Source organism: Delphinapterus leucas, chromosome 3 (genome assembly GCF_059928025.1).
Source record: "Delphinapterus leucas isolate spDelLeu-1000000601 "Yukka" chromosome 3, BTC_Dleu_Yukka2, whole genome shotgun sequence".
NCBI classification, from domain to species: Eukaryota; Metazoa; Chordata; class Mammalia; order Artiodactyla; family Monodontidae; genus Delphinapterus; species Delphinapterus leucas.
This window is the reverse complement of record NC_143131.1, coordinates 13,650,429-13,666,743: the sequence shown is the minus strand read 5'-3', so window position 1 is coordinate 13,666,743 and position 16,315 is coordinate 13,650,429. Positions and strand designations below refer to the sequence as shown.

The 16,315-nt window shown below is 44.0% G+C and overlaps 1 protein-coding gene across 3 annotated transcripts in view; it reads right to left on the bottom strand.

Moving 5' to 3' along the window:
• Positions 1-16,315, bottom strand: part of TRIO (trio Rho guanine nucleotide exchange factor) — a 372,400-nt gene that overhangs the window by 310,717 nt on the left and 45,368 nt on the right. The window lies entirely within an intron of this gene.

Here is a 16,315-nt window from a genome sequence, read left to right as displayed (position 1 = left end):
GTGTGCGCCGGGACAGAGGCAGCGGCTGGAGACATCCTGGAGGTTAGGAAGACGTTAGGGAAAGGGGTTTGCTGAGACCTCAGAGAGCCTCATGGTTAGAAAAAAGAGGTTGAGTTAAACTTCTGGAGGTGAGAAACATCTGGAGAGTCTGGTCTCAAGTTCAGTGCAAAGAATGCAAAGTTCCCAAGACTATAGACAAAAATCTGGATGAACCAAGCAACATGTTCAATTTTTTAAAAGAAGCTTCTTTTTCTAAAGAGTACCTTCTAAGAGGCAAAGATGGTATGTTCTAGAATGCTAGTAATTGTTATACGTTGAGTTTTTAACAACACAGTGGCCAGATAATAAAAATTCGTGAATTATTACGGAGTGTGGTATGCAGTTCTTCGCGAATTAAGTTTAATTACAACAGGAATATTCCTATTTTTGCCAGAAGGTTTTATCCTTCTATCCTTGGCCAATGAACTTCAGAAACAAGACAGATCTTCATTTTGAACCAAATGTAATGAACAGTATGTTTCATTGTAAGCTAACTTCAAATGTGGAGGAGCTACTACTGTTCACTGCTGGCAATACTTCTGAATGAAACAGGAGCCGCTTCAATAGGCTGATGAATTCTTAATTCCTGCTTCTCTGGATCACAGGTCCTACTTTCCAAAGAACTTGCACCCCACAGAAGAGTAGCCGAGGGAGCAGCAAGGGATGTGCTCCGTGCACCCCAACTCCTCAGAGCTCGGGTCCCAGAGCAGACACTTCGTGCAGCTGCAGCTTACAGAGACATGTTCTCTGGATCCTTCTGGCAATAGCAGATAATTCAGGACGACAGAATCCTGTATCCTCCTTAATCCGTGGGCCCTTCGCTTCGCACCACAAATACTGATGTCAGTCTCTACTACAGCCAGGGAAGAACACAGAAAGCAGGAAAAAGGCTGGGCCTGCACACGTTCAAGAGGGGCGACACCAGGCCCCCAGGCTTCCTTCCAGCAAGCCTGACAAATACCCGTAACAACGGTTATTAATGAAACACAGGCAGCGCGGCTGCGGTGCCACACAGCCTGCGGGAGGCCCCCGACGGTACCCAGTGATTTCCTCAGCATGACCCCCGGCGAGCGCTGCGACCTTCCCCGCTCCACAGCAGGGACTCGGAGGCAATCGAGGCGAATGACCTGCCCAGGTCGCAGCCCCTCCTCCCGACCAGCACCTTCAGGGTCACTGTCCACACTACACTGTCTGAAACTCGGGAGGACGTTTTGACAGGAGACCGGGTCCTCACAGTGGTCTTGTTTCAGACAGCCCCTTCCCCAAATCTTTTGTTGGCAATGACACTCTCTCATTTGTTTCTCCAAATCGCTATGCAATTCGATGTGTTTCACTGAACTTGAGGGCACTTTTCCGGTACACTGACCATGCGATGGCCGTCCACCTCCAGCATCCCAGAGGGGCCAGGCCCTCGCTTCCAGCTGAGCGGACAAGCCTCCTAAGACGAGGACGACCTGGCAGAGGAAGGAGGGCAAGTCACACTCCTCCGTAACCACTGCCCGAGGAGAAAGGGGCTCTCCTTCCCCTCCTGCACCCCACAGGGCAGGCAGCCCAGGGCCCCAGCCCCTCACGCCCTCCACTCGGCTCCCAAACTACCTGTGCAGTAAACAGACGGGCCGGTGCCTTCCTAGTCAATATTTTATTGGGAGAGGTCAAGGCGAAGCCTAGTAGTAGCACAACCACCGATAACGTGTTTTTGGCTTCAAACAAGACATACAATTCCAAAGAAGCATTTCCCAAAATATAAACAGCTTTCAGAAGTCTACAGCTAGCGGCAGGTCCTAATACTTTTATCAAAGTCTAGAAAATCTCAAAGCCTCCACTGACAGCTTTTTGTAGCAGAATCATTCAAGACATCCCTCAAGATCCCAGAGAGAGAGCGCTGCAGCATCAGTAGCAGATGGCTTCTGAGGTGCAATGTAACAATGACAAAATAACAAAAAGGGGAAAAATCACCAGTTTTACTGTACAGTCAGCCAGAGCTCATTTCCTCCCTGGATTTGGTCCACGCCTTCTTGTGCTTCTCAGCCTGCACCCAGCCCCCTCGTACCACCCTACGCAGAGCAGGTCCAGAGCCTTTGCCTGGAGGGACCAGGCTCCCTGGTCCGGAGCCCCTCCCACACCGGGACAGGAACCCTCAGATGCTTCTAGAGGGGGTGGCTCAGTGTCCCTCCACAATTCGCTCACATTCTTGAAGACACTGAGAGGCACACTGGATGGATAACAAAATTGTAAAAAAAAAAAAAAAAAAGGACTAAGAATGTGTTACTTTTTGTACTGAGACTATAAAAGGTAATTTGAATACAAGATCTGTGTCTTCATATTACTCCATTATTAAGTACAGAACCAGAAAGAGGTGACCAGCAAACATGTTCTGTAAAATATCACCTCCCTAACCTGATTCTGAAGAAAACTGGCAGAACTAAGATGCCTAACATGATGTCTGCATGGCAGTCCTTGGCAGGGGCAGCGGCCCTGTTTCTGGAAACAAGGACTGAAGCTGTCCATTTTTCCTTTTATTATTATTTATTCTTTAACAAAGATGCCAAAATGAATCCTCTAGCGTGGTTACCTTCAGAGGAACCCCCCTGGGATGCCCCAGACCTACTCCAGCACACGCTCCAGAAAACCCGCCGGCGCTCGAAGGCATCCGGAAGCTCTCTTTTCAAATTGCCCACGTACCCTGGAAGATTCTTAATTCTTAATTCTCTGGAAGATTCTTAATCCAGTAAACTGTTATTCTTTCAGGACAGGGTAGCATTTGGGAAGTAAGTTAGTCATTCAGTGCCATGCATAGGTGAGTGGAATAAAGAAACCTGGTTACTCCATTTTTTAAAAGTTAAGAATATACCTGGAATATCAGGTATCTACCGCCTAACGATCCACCCAGAACAACGACATCTGGTTTCTCATGAGTCTGTGGGCTGACTGGGTGGTTCTTCAAGATTATAAATAAAATCATAAATAAAAAATTACAGATGACTGGGACGGATATACTGGTATTCACAGCAGGGGACGCCGATACTGAAAATTACTTCAACTGTGTATACAGCCTAAGAATAGCCTAGAACTGTCGTCTGGGCTGGCCTTTTATGGAACTTCCACAAGGTGGTAACAGGACCTTCATTTTCATCTTTTTTCCTGAAACTTTCAGAGCAAAGTAAGCACGATCGCTACTTGGGCCCACCTTTACCTCTGGGCCCAGATTTTCAATCACTTCTGTGTTTCTGCTTTTATTTAGTGTAGGTCTTGTGATCTGAAGACAACCAATACTTTAAGAAAAATGAACAATTTATTCCGAGTTAATTAGTGAGCAGAACTAATTCATTAATATTTCCAAAGTAAATCTGACTAAGCGAAGCAATAAAAAGAACCTCTCCCTTTATCCAAGTAAGGGATCATCTCAGACCGCAGCTCCTGCTGCCCTCCATGAAAAGGTTCTGTTACCAGGGTAGTTACACTTCACCCTCAAAGTTAACAAATAATGCAGCCAAACATTCTTGAAAACTACAGGTCGTGACCTTAGCCAAGTGCTACAATCAAAATGCAATGCATTTACCTGTAACCAATTCAGTGTTAGAAGTCCTATTTACAAGCACGTTTTACTATTTAAAAACTGCTATGGCTTACGTACGATTTTAACTCTTATACTTTTGTTGTATGGTAAACAGAAGCAAAATCTTAAGTTACTCCAAAACATAAATGCAGATCAGAAATAAGTTTTCCTTCCAGATACAATTATCTTTGAAAGAATAATGATTTTTTAAAACACATCATTTAAACGTGGAAAGAGGATTTTTAGCTAACTTTGAAAAAGCAGAACTCAGTCGTTTAATAAAAGAGAGGAAAAATCAACTCAATAAATGGGCAGTTTGCTCATACGCTGGAACTGAAAATATTATCTACCATCAGTAACCACACCAAAGCAGAAACTGAGAGGAGGCACTCTTATTGGATGAATGGCTTTATTATACACTATGAACCCATAAAGCACAGCATCTTTCCTCTTACTGGAATTATACGCGCCTCCCCCAGCGACTCTACGGCTGGTAGGTCTTTCAATCTCTGCTTGCAAATCCAGGCACCAATTTCGAGGTGGACCCAGGCCCGGTGAGGAAAATACTAAGCCTAAACTTAGTCAACAGGTACTGGACAATCACAGTAATACTGGACATGCCCTGGGAGTCCAGATATGAAATACAGACGTTTACTCCCTGCCTCAAGAAGTATACCCATCCTACAGGGGAGACTGAAATAAAACATATAATCAATCGACACAGTAAGTACTCAATTTGACAAGTACAATTAAAGACTTAGGACAGGACCCTGCGAAGTGTCTAAGAGGGAGTCTCCTTATCTGAGGGGTCAGAGAAACCTTCTTGCAGCAAGTGACACTTAAGCTGTGACCTAAGGATGGGGAAGGGTGGGGGAGGGAGGCAGGCGGCCCTGAGAAGGGCAGGAGCGTCCTTCAGGATCAGAATGGAGGCACCAACTGATCACAGCGAAGGGAGGGGCAAGGGCAGGGCCACCTGACTGCATGACACAATAGGCAAAGCCCCTAGGGCACAGTGTCTGCCTCCCAGGAGACACTGCTGCCGTGGCTGGTTCTCCCCTACTACGGAGGGGAGTCACTGGCTAGCGGCCGGGGCACCGTCATCACCACCCTGCTCTAGTCAGTGGAGGGCTCTGCCCTCCGCCCTGGATGATGCTATTTCAGGGGAGCCTCCTAATCACAACCACTGACTTGGCCACCCCCAACATTGGCTACATTTTCTCCCTCAAGTCTGTCCTGGCCCATTCGAATAGGCCCTACCCCACACCTTCTCCCCAGCTCCCTTTCTGGGCAAGGGTACAGCACTACATCTCACTTAAGCAACCAAGATCCAGCAAGGGGAATGGTCAGACCAAAGGTAAAATACAGTTCCAGACGCCAACTGCACAAGGCTCTGCGCAAGGCCAGCAAAGCTCTGGAAGTGGTACGGCATCCCTGCATAAATCTCCTCCTTGGGGATAACAGGGGAGAGCGAGGGGGAGGGAACAGGAAAGAGAGATGGTCGTGAGAACACATAACGCCACAGCCTCACCAAGCTTCTTGGCTATCTGCTCCGTAAGGTCCTGTCAATAGAATGACATGAGGAGTAGAAATAATCCTTAAGAACAACAGTCTCTTCTTAGTAAAAGAAGCTAGAACTTGTTTTATTGTTTGAAGGCAGCATATCATTATAATTTTCCAAGAACTAACAGGCTTAAATCATTCAACAAAGAATAATATTTTCTTGAAAGCAGATAAGACAGCTTTGTATCTTTCCAAAGAAAGACACCATTGAAAAGAATATTTAGCATTTCTGCCTTAATAATCCAAAATCTAAAAGTACTGAAATTTTTTAAAATCAAGGCGAGTTTTATTTATATAAATACCTCGTAACTGTCTTTAATGGAACCTAGAAATATGAATATTTAACACCTTGAGTTGCAGGTTTGGGGGAATACTTTTCAGGAAAACATTCTTCCACAGTCTTTAATACACTGAAAGAAGTATACGCTGGAAATGAACTAACTTACTACTGTTCACAAAGACTTGAGTCTGACTGGAAGAATAAGGTTTAAAACTAACTCTTGTTTGGGCAAGCAATTCCCAAGACTCCGAGCCACTTACTCCAAGACAACCAGTCTGATTCCTGAGGGGTTCTGAGGTTACAGGCATAAGCAAAGGTGGTCCTTTGCTTTGCTTTGACAGTAGTCAACAGTGGGCTCGACTCAGCAGGATCAAGGGGGTTAAAAGGGGTTCGAGGAGCTAGATCCTAGGTTTATACAACCTACTCAGAGCCTAATGCAAAGGCCCCCATACTTACGGTACAACATCAGGGGCAGAATCACCCGAGCAATGTAGCTACTGCACCAATTTCTCACAGTACCCCGAACTCCCACCATTATAGTTCCACATTAAGGGTGTGTTGTTGCTTCCAGAAGGTCTCAATGAAATGTAATTATGTGAAACGAGAGCATTAACATCTTCAAGGAAAGGGCTGGGCCAAATGATCTGAAACTTCTCCACTCTCTAAAATGCCAATTCCATACTTAGCACAACTAAGTGCCAGGCAGAGGGTAGGGCCCAGACGACTGGGCACAGATGCTTCACCACATCCAGTTATCAGTTAGACAGCACATGAAATACATACCATATACAAGCATTTATATTTATGGAGATAAAACAATGAAAGTATGTATTTCAAAACTTTAACAGTGATTATCTTAGGATGGCAGGATTCCAGTGACATTTTTTTCTTTTGTTTTCTAAATTTCCGCAATGCATATTGTTGGCAGAGCCCTGGTAGGGACCAGGGGTCTCTCAAGAGTCTACACGTCACGCAAGCAGAGGCACTATCTTTGTCCCAGATCATCATTACAAGGATAATCTTACCTCGAACAGACTGAGAAGACAGAGATAGTGACTCTTCCCTCCAGAGCAAAGGGCAGGTTTGCTTACAGGCCTGGAAGGAAGAGAGACGGTCTCTCCTCAGAGCAAAGAGCAGCCACGCGTACAGTCCAGGAGAAAAGTTCAGGCACCCTAAATTCAGGTTTCCTCTCCTGTGATGCAACCCACTGTGTGCACAAGTGTTGACTGGCCTTCTGCACGTCACCCTGGAGAAACTGGGTTTTCTAGAACTGGTCCCCCCAAAAAATGCCAATACCATGACTACTGTTAATACCGTGAGTAATAAAAGTCCTTTGTCTCTGACCCAGGAGTTTTGTGTCTTCTGTTAGCATCTATCAAACTGTGGCAGGCTAATCTTTTAGCTTGCAAACGGGGAAAAAGCTCTCAGACCCTCCACAGTTCATGACAAATATGTGCTATTGTTACCATCTGAGATGCTTATAATTGGCTAAAGACGGTTTCTATTGCTTGCAACCAAAAGCCCTGACTAATGATAGAATTGCTTTAGAAATCAGGTCTTTAAATATCCTTTAAAAAATCGAAAGGAAGGGATAAAGATCAAGGTGGGGCCACCTCTCTACGACAGCACTCGTCTTGTGGCCAGGGGCGAGGGCACGCTCGTTTTTACTGCGCCCCTGCTCTGCGAGGGGTGCTGTGCCGGGAGCCGAGGACAAAGCAGACAGGAAGCACCTTGTACATACACACCCGCGAGCGGCACCACAGGAAGCAAGCGCGCCAGGACCAGGTGTTCTCAGAGGATGGAGAGGGGACTCGGAGGAAGTCCGGCGGGGGGGATCAGGGAAGGCTTTCCTATCATTCTACAGATGTCACCTAACAGTGCACAAGTACGCTTTTTTCTCCTGGCAGGCAAGTCTTCATTCCAGAAAAAGTTTACAAATCTAAACAACTGGCACAAATTTACCAGCCCCCGTTCTATCAAACCAATTATGTTTTCAGAATTACAGAATAACAGCATAATTATAAGATGAACGCTAAGCAGCAGACTCAGCATTTCACGACTCCAGTCTACCAAGAAACCGATTCAGTCACCTGAAGGCGTTACTCACCAACCACAGCCCAATGGTCTTTGATGACGTCTGCATATAAAGCTCTGGAATATTATCCCGTGAAGGGCACTGACAAGTTTAAGCTGAAGGCTCTTAAACACTTCATACAGTACCTTGTAGCTAGAAGGCGGTTAACAAAGAAACAAAAACGGCGTTAAGGGTTTTCTAAGGACACTGGACTCAGAGCCAGAGCGTTAAATTTACTCTTAATTTCCTCTCTCTGACTCTGGGCAAGTCACTTAGCCTCCCAGGCAGACAGACGCCTCATCTGTCCTAAGAAAGGGGTAGAGCATAGGTTATAAGGACTTCATAGCTTCTAAAGGTAGAATAATCACTTCAGCTCATCAGACTGGCATTTAGTGGCAGTACTCCATTTCGCATACAACGTAACCTGAAGGATACGAGTGTTCCCAAATGATAAGCATAAAAGGCAGGATAATTTCAGTTAGCCTTAGAGATATGTGATTTCTAATCACAACTAATCTCTGCTGTTTTTTAAGGGGGGGGGGAAGGCATTTTTCCCCTGATAAAAGTAACATACATGTGATACGGCTAATTTTTTTTTTCAGAAAAAAAATACAGATAACCAGTAATTCCACCACCCAAACGCAATCATCACTAACATTTAAATAAAGCTCACTGAGAGTTTTTAAAATTTATGTAGTCACAGATATGTACTTAAGTTTACACACAACCTAGTCAAATAGTGACTCCACGCACACACACTCCACCAACTAAACTACCATAGAAAAAGCAAAAGAGAAGTGCTCAGAGAAAACTACGAAGTGCTCACAAAGTGCTCAGGACCAGCTGAAGCTTGAACAGGCTCCCCACTGGTCAACCTGTAACAACTGGAGCAAAACTAATGATAATACTGGATAATAATCAATAGAACAAAATGACAACCTACGGTCCTATTCTGATATAAATAAATAAGTAAATGAGAAGGGAAAGTTCTTTCTTACGGTAGGATTCCAACTAATAAAAGAATAAGTAAAGGAATTAGAAAATTAACCATTTGGCAAATACCAGACAGGCACAAGTCATCAATGGGTAAACAATTAACGGGGGAAAGGATGACGAGAAAAGAGATATTTGCACAGTTTCAAAGAAAATCCCCACTAGATACTCATTAATTACAAAGAGGAAAGTTATTAATTTTACAACAGAGATCGGTAGGAACCATCCTAAGTGATCACAGTTAATGTCACCAGTCATGGGACAGACATACCAACACTGTGTACCTCCTGGTAAAATGCACGGAGAAGATCACAGCATCACTTCCACTGCCTTCCTAACAAAAATGCACACTCTGAACCGAATCATGAGGAAATGGCTCACAGATCCAAACTGAGGACCATTCAACAATATATATCACACGATAAACATAAATTCAAAATTGTTACTAAGAGAAGCTGCATGGAAATGCAGTCCTGCAGACAAAATTTCCAAACCTGAACTCCTATAATTTGAGCAATTATTGACAGATTTCTGAATTATTTCCCAGCAGGGCCTCCATTTCACTCCCACCACCAGGAGAAAGCTTTCTAAAATATCCAGTTCTCCAAATCCCATAAGCTGTTAAAAACAATACCATATACGGCACTCTCCCTTAACTATCATCACAATTCTACCTTCAAAGTAAACTATGCTTTGCAAAGTCACCATTTCTAACTTGTAAAGCACAGTCACGACTTTAAAACTCTGACTTAAAGGGAAGTCCAAACTCTGCTCTGAGGATAGGTAATGTCTACAGAAATTTTAGTTTAATCAGTATAATAACAAACCAGATAAAGTCAGTGAGGGGATGTACTCCTCCTACTAAGCAGACCCTTCCCTCTTCTATTCTTGACCAGTAAATGTTCATGGAAAAGCCAAAGTTATGTTTAGTGGATAAGCAGGTCCTATAACATTCTTTTTTTTTTTTTTTTTTTTGGCGGTCCGCGGGCCTCTCACTGTTGCGGCCTCTCCTGCTGCGGAGCACAGGCTCCGGACGCGCAGGCTCAGCGGCCATGGCTCACGGGCCCAGCCGCTCCGCGGCATGTGGGATCCTCCCGGACCGGGGCACGAACCCGCGTTCCCTGCATCGGCAGGTGGACTCCCAACCACTGCGCCACCAGGGAAGCCCTTATTAATTAACTACCTTACAGGTAGTTCTGACTGACACCTGTTGTCCCAGCACACGTCCCAGCACACTTATTAACAGCACTCCCTTTCATTCTTAAAAATATTCTGATTTGTACAACAAATTATTTGGTAACCTACTTTAGTCTTCCAAGAAGTTACTGGGGGCACTTCTTTTATACCTGAATGAGATAATATATGCATCACACTCAATAAATGAAAGCATTCTTTATTCCTGTCACTTCTGTTATTATTCATACTAAACATGTTGCTCTCCTTACAATACAACCACATATCTCCAAAGATTAGATGCATCGTTCTTTCTGAATTCCTCTTTTTTCACATTAGGATGCATTAACACTAATTCTAGTCTTTCTAAATTCCTTCTACTTTTGTCAAAGCTTTGATATGCCAACATCTCTCCTAATATGTTTAGCATAAAAAAAAAAAGGAGAGAGTGTGTGTGTAAACATTTAACAATAAATGAGCTGTTTGGGGTTACTGAATACAGAGGTTAATCCACACAATCAGGATTTCATGGTGAAGAAGCAGAGCTACTAGCTTCAGGAAGATATATTAAGAACCACAAGAATTCTCTACTAATAATTATCTTTTCCAGTCTGCAACTTTCCTGACTGTGGCCTAATTCTCTAAGTCCTGATTACTGTCTTCTTTATCATCATAATGAACTTCCCTACTCATTTGACCTACGATTTATTCATTTTTCTAAATAATTATTATAGAGTATATTCTATGTGTTAATGATGAAAATAAGTGGACAGTATCTGTGGCCATTCTCGAATGAGGGTGAAAGAATGCTACATGTGCACTGCAGGGCTGGCAAGGGATTTGCGGTCAGTAACTTAATTCTAGTTTCCAGCAAAATCGTGTCAACGTTTGCGGACACACAGTGCAACATACGCCAAGTAGGTCTAATTGGCTTTTTTGATGCACACCGTGAAAAGTTTAATATACCAGCCCTGCCCCGCGGGGTGGGCCCCAGAGTCAGACATACAGTGGACAGGCCTCTGGTCAACACCCTGCAGGTCCAGGGCCTCCCGTATCCGGCATCCCGCCCCTGGGGGACGGCAAAGGCAGGGGTGCTGTACTGCCATTCTCCCCTTTCCAGGAGGACCTGCTGAGCCACTTAATTAATTATATATGTATCAATCTCAGGGGAAGGCTATTGTTACCTAATTCTAGGAGGGAAATCCTAGAAGCACTTGTGTGGATACAACTGATTAAATTACTATGCAGCGTTATCTGGCTTCCTTTTCAAAAGCCACAGGTGTCAAATGCAGGGGTGTGTATGTAAATTTGTCCTAAGATACTTCTGAACAGACTAAGTGGGCCATTCACTTCTTTTTGAGAAGGAATTAAACAAAATTTAGCGAGTTCTTGGAAGACAGGGGAGCCAGGTATTTGCAAAGGGTTAGAAAGTGCCCCCGGCATCTGAGTCTGGCTTCAAATGAGTAAATGAGGGGGAGAGAGAGAAGGCAAAATAAAGAAATATTTATACGGAAATTTCATGTGCCTGAATCACTTAAACGGGCTGGAACCGAGTAAACGCAATGCCCGGCTGACCAAAGAACGCGTGTGTCTGCGGAAAGGCCGCAAGCAGGACGCTTCAAGGGAGCCCAGTGCAATCCCTCCTCTGACTGGCTCAATTTCTTTAGGAAGAGACTATTTTGCATACACACATTTTTAGAAGGATCTCTTATGACCAAAGAGGGTCACCAATGTTGTCTTTTAAATATTTGCGTAAGTGGTTGATTTTATGGATGATGTTTCTTTTTCTTTTCAGATTGCCTAGATTTGGTGATATTGCCTTTGTCACGAAGTAGGCTTCCGTGCACACCTGAGTGGACGGGTCGGCCCTGTGCAGCACTACCTCTCACCTGCTGCCCCACAGCAGGGCCATGTGTTAGCAGTGACCGCTGGGGACTAAGGAAGCAATCCCTTTCCATGCATGCCTTCCCTCCCTTCAAAATTAGGAGCCTCCACTAGATTCAAGCCTGTAACGTTCTCTCTGCATAGATCCATCCACTAACTACTATGTAAACTAGCTCTGTTGACCAAAAAAGGCCAACTGCCTGTGCCAGATACGAACTCACTTCTGAAGACATTCAGAACTGCAGCACCTCGGCTCTCTGCAAATGAAATACAGACCTGTTTAAACCTAGGTGGGCAGACATAACACAAAATACATTCCTGAGAGCGTGCAAGTGAACCGCACTCGTCCATGAATTTATACAGTGCCTTGGTCCTGTGTACAGTCTATGATGGGAATCATCCAACACATTCTCCCAGGCCACACGCTTGCTATGATAAAGAACAACAACCCTTTTTGTTTTTCAGGATTAACCCTTTCCTGACCCCTCCAATCCAATTCTACAGAAATATCGGGTGTTTGGAAAGTGATAAAAGTCTCAAAAATGTTCCACTTGTAGTTGAGCTAGTGATTTTCATCCAAATTTGATAATAAATATGCCCTTAAGGGTACTGGCTGCTTCATCAAACCATGGGACCAGAAGCACCAGACTTCTCTCTACATGGTACTCGAAAGGAGACAAGTGCTACAAATCACGTGCCAAAATCCTCACTGAAGCCTGGGCTTCATGCAGAATCCCTTTACATGTAGACACGTTTCTTCAATACAATATTAAAAAATAACTTAAAGACTCAAAACTGAAATAAATGTAAATCTAACGTAATGTGATGCGGCAACTCTGACAGCAAGCTGGTGATTCGTATGAGTTCTTAGAGGGGGAATCAGAGCCAGACGCGCAACATCTGTAGTGAAAACCCAAGACCGACATTAAAGAATTATTCATGGAAAAACTTCTTCACTACAATGAGCCAAAGCTCAGCTGCTAAAAATACATTCACTGTGCACACAGTGCACGGGCTCATTTCACAGTGTTTCCACTTAAACTACATCACCAGATTCTCCCCACCCAAACGTTCCCAGGCAACATGGGATTCAATTCACGGGACAAACCTGGACACGTGAGGAATTAAAGCAGAAAAGCTGAAAAACATCAATGGGTTAAAGAGGAAAACCGCGTGGAGTCAAACGCTGTTACTGGCGGGCTTGCCTGCCTGCTTGCTCCCTTTAGAAGTTCCTACTTACAGCCCATCAGCCATGGTGCCGGGGAAAATGATGAGAATGATGGCAGAAAACTCACTCAAGTATAGGAAACAGCTTTCATAACATAAGATTCCGCAGAAGGCATGGAAAATAATGGGTCTGATTTGATAAGCCATGTAAAAAGGAAACTGTATTAACTTATACTCATGTCTACTGAATTATTTAGTTGCAAACAGTTAAAGCTAAGTGGCTATGAGGACGGACCAGGATCTAGGTTCAAACCAACCCATTCCTTAACTAACTGTGTACCCTTGGGCTACTTAACGACTCTGCACCTCAGTCTCCCCATCTGTGGAGTGGGGATAATAGTATACTGGTTTAATAAGTAATTCAGGCAAGGAAGACTGCCCTGAGAACAGCAGATGGCACCGTGTTGGCACCCAAGAAGGGTGAGCTGGCATCATGACTGCTCTAAGATCACTTGAAACTGAATCACAAAATATTTACTCAGCTCCAACAAGTGCACAGTTTGTCCTTTTCACCAAAATGTTTTTAAACCGTATATTTTGCATAACCTGGCAGATGCCAGGAATAAAACACTAGTGGTCTTATAAAATCTGTGATCACAAATCCGAAGTTACTGTCCCTCCTGCTGATGTTCCAGTCTAGCTTCTCGGCTGACAAGGAGAAAGGCGAGGTTGTAATAATGAAAAAAGCAGAGACAGACTCACACTTCTTATCAGCAAACCTAACTGAGCAGAGTCTGCTCCCAGCTCAACCAGGACTGGTTCAGCCGCAGGGTAAATGAAAACTTCAATGAGAAAACACACATTCATCCTGTAAGAAAGAAGCCTTTCTCTCATTATTGTAATAACTCCTTCCCCCTCCTCTTCACCCATGCCTCATTCTGTCATTGTTTTATAAGCAAAAACATCGTTTTAATAATCAGAAAACCCCACAAAATGTAACATCTAAGTAACAATAATCCCTTAAAGCACTATGTATAAAACACTCACAGCACCTCTTACTCAATCGGAGTTCTATGTGAGATCAATTTAAATAAAAATTCAAAAGTCAAGGCTCTTTACAAATGTTCATTTTTGTTCATAAATTCAAAAAGTCCAACAGCCAAAGAAACATAATTTATTCAGATTACACAGGACTGAATGACTACTAGACACACTCCTTGGCACAATGATTTTCATAAACATAGATTCACAGGTACATCCTGACTGAGAGCCAATTATATGCCAGTTATTATACTGATACTAAGGCTGCGGGCAATAAAACTGAATCAGACAAAGCCCACAACACCAATATTTACAATTTCACGGTAACACAGAGGGAATGGCATCCTCTTTGTACCCTGGAGTCTCAACCATGAACGAAACAATACAACACACAACAAGAAACACCTGGTGACTTTTGCTTTTTCTTAGAAATCCTTATTGCCCCTATTAACTCTTGGCTGGGCATGAGCTTTGCAGCCCTTGTTCATACTATGTACTACATTTCAAAATGGTGGGAGAAATAGCATACAGTACATTCCAGGACTGCAACTTATTGTATGTGACACTATAATTAGACACATAAGAAAGACCGAAACCGACATCCCGTAAAACACTATCAAGTTCCCATTCGTCACTTTTGGCTGCTCCGGCCAAGTAACTTTTTCATCGCATGACTTTCTCATTGTTACACATCTTGGTATTAGCAAGCACTCACGCTCTAATTTGCCCAAATATTGCCAAACGCTAATATAAAACAGTAAATAAACTGAATTTATCCACCGAGTTTGGCTCACACTGACATGGCAAAATCTTGAGGCTTTTTGTCCAAAAGTCTCAGACATCAGAAACTCGTTACTGTTATGGATATACGAAGGAGAGGCCACCGTTTCAGAGAAAGTGCAAGCGAACCCAGTGCCTCCGTCCAGGTGGGCTGACCCTGCCCACCCAAAGGCAACTCAAAGTAGCATCAACCAGACTGTTCCGGCAGGGCACCAAGGATACAGCCTTTCACTTCAATTTCAAATGAGTCCAAATTTAGAGTGTGCTCTGGAACAACGTGAAGAACTTACTTGGGGCATGTTTTTATAGTTCTTTAATATCCATCCACTGGATGACTCACAGTTATGTATCATAGAGGCCAGGTACTTTTATTTCTAAAAAAGGAATATGTTGGAGGGGCTAGCCTGGAGCTCTAACACTTGGTGACTAAGCAAGAAAAACAAGGGAGAAGCCAGTTCATCTCCAGCCTAGGAGAAGTGATTTTAAGGGCCTAAGTCTTGTTTAAAACGTCACATAACTCAAGTTTGCAATTTATTTTCCAGTATAGTCTCACGAATCTAGTCAACATTTAAACACTACTCAGTAGTGCTAACTGGGTCCACCTCTTAAAAGTCTGTTTACACAAGCTATTCAAAACACCCAGGTCCCAAAGTTGCCAAAAAAAATATTTTGAAAACATTTACTAGGGCACAACTAGGAATCAGTCTTTCCAGCAGTTCTTCCCAGGCCGAGGTACTCAAAACGGTAAATTGGTCTTCTCTGATTCAAAGACAAACCTTCCCACTCCCCATTTCCTACCCCATGTCCACCTTCCACAAGGGGTCTGTCCACTGGAGAAGGTTTGAGAAGTTTCACGGAATCATTAAGGGAGTTAACAGTTGTCTATTTCACTTTGCAAATAAGAGAAGTCAACCCATTTGTAAAAGGAGCGAGCCAGACAGATCTGCCTGTTGCCATGAGATTGTCTACAGATGTGTTCTCAGACTATGGGATGATTCCCAACTGTCTACAGTTTGGTTTATTCTGTCAATTCTGCATTCCAAATATATCATGTCAGATATAAACACAACACCAATGCTCCCTCTGCTAAATCAAATCACCTGTAGGAAAAAGCAATTTAAAGACCACTCTGAACAAGCCCTATAAAGCCATCAAACACACATCAGAGACAATTATATCCTCTGTTAAAAGTTCTATCACTGGGGCTTCCCTGGGGGCACAGTGGTTAAGAATCCGCCTGCCAATGCAGGGGACACGGGTTGGATCCCTAGTCCGGGAAGATCCCACATGCCGTGGAGCAACTAAGCCCGAACGCCGCAACTACTGAGCCTGCGCTCTAGAGCCCACGAGCCACAACTACTGAAGCCCGTGCGCCTAGAGCCCATGCTCCACAACAAGAGAAGCCACCGCAATGAGAAGCCCGTGCACCACATCGAAGAGCAGCCCCCGCTCGCCACAACTAGAGAAAGCCGGCGCAGCAACAAAGACCCAAATATAAATAAATAAATTTTAAAGTTCTATCACTGGCCACAAACAGCTGAACATATATCATAACTTTAAGCAAGGCAACATAAAACATTAGTGATATTAAATGCAAGGCTTCAAAACTTACCTGGCAGGGCTTCCCTGGTGGCGCAGTGGTTGAGAGTCCGCCTGCTGAGGCAGGGGACACGGGTTCGTGCCCTGGTCCGGGAAGATCCCACATGCCGCAGAGCAGCTGGGCCCGTGAGCCATGGCCGCTGAGCCTGCGCTTCCGGAGCCTGTGCTC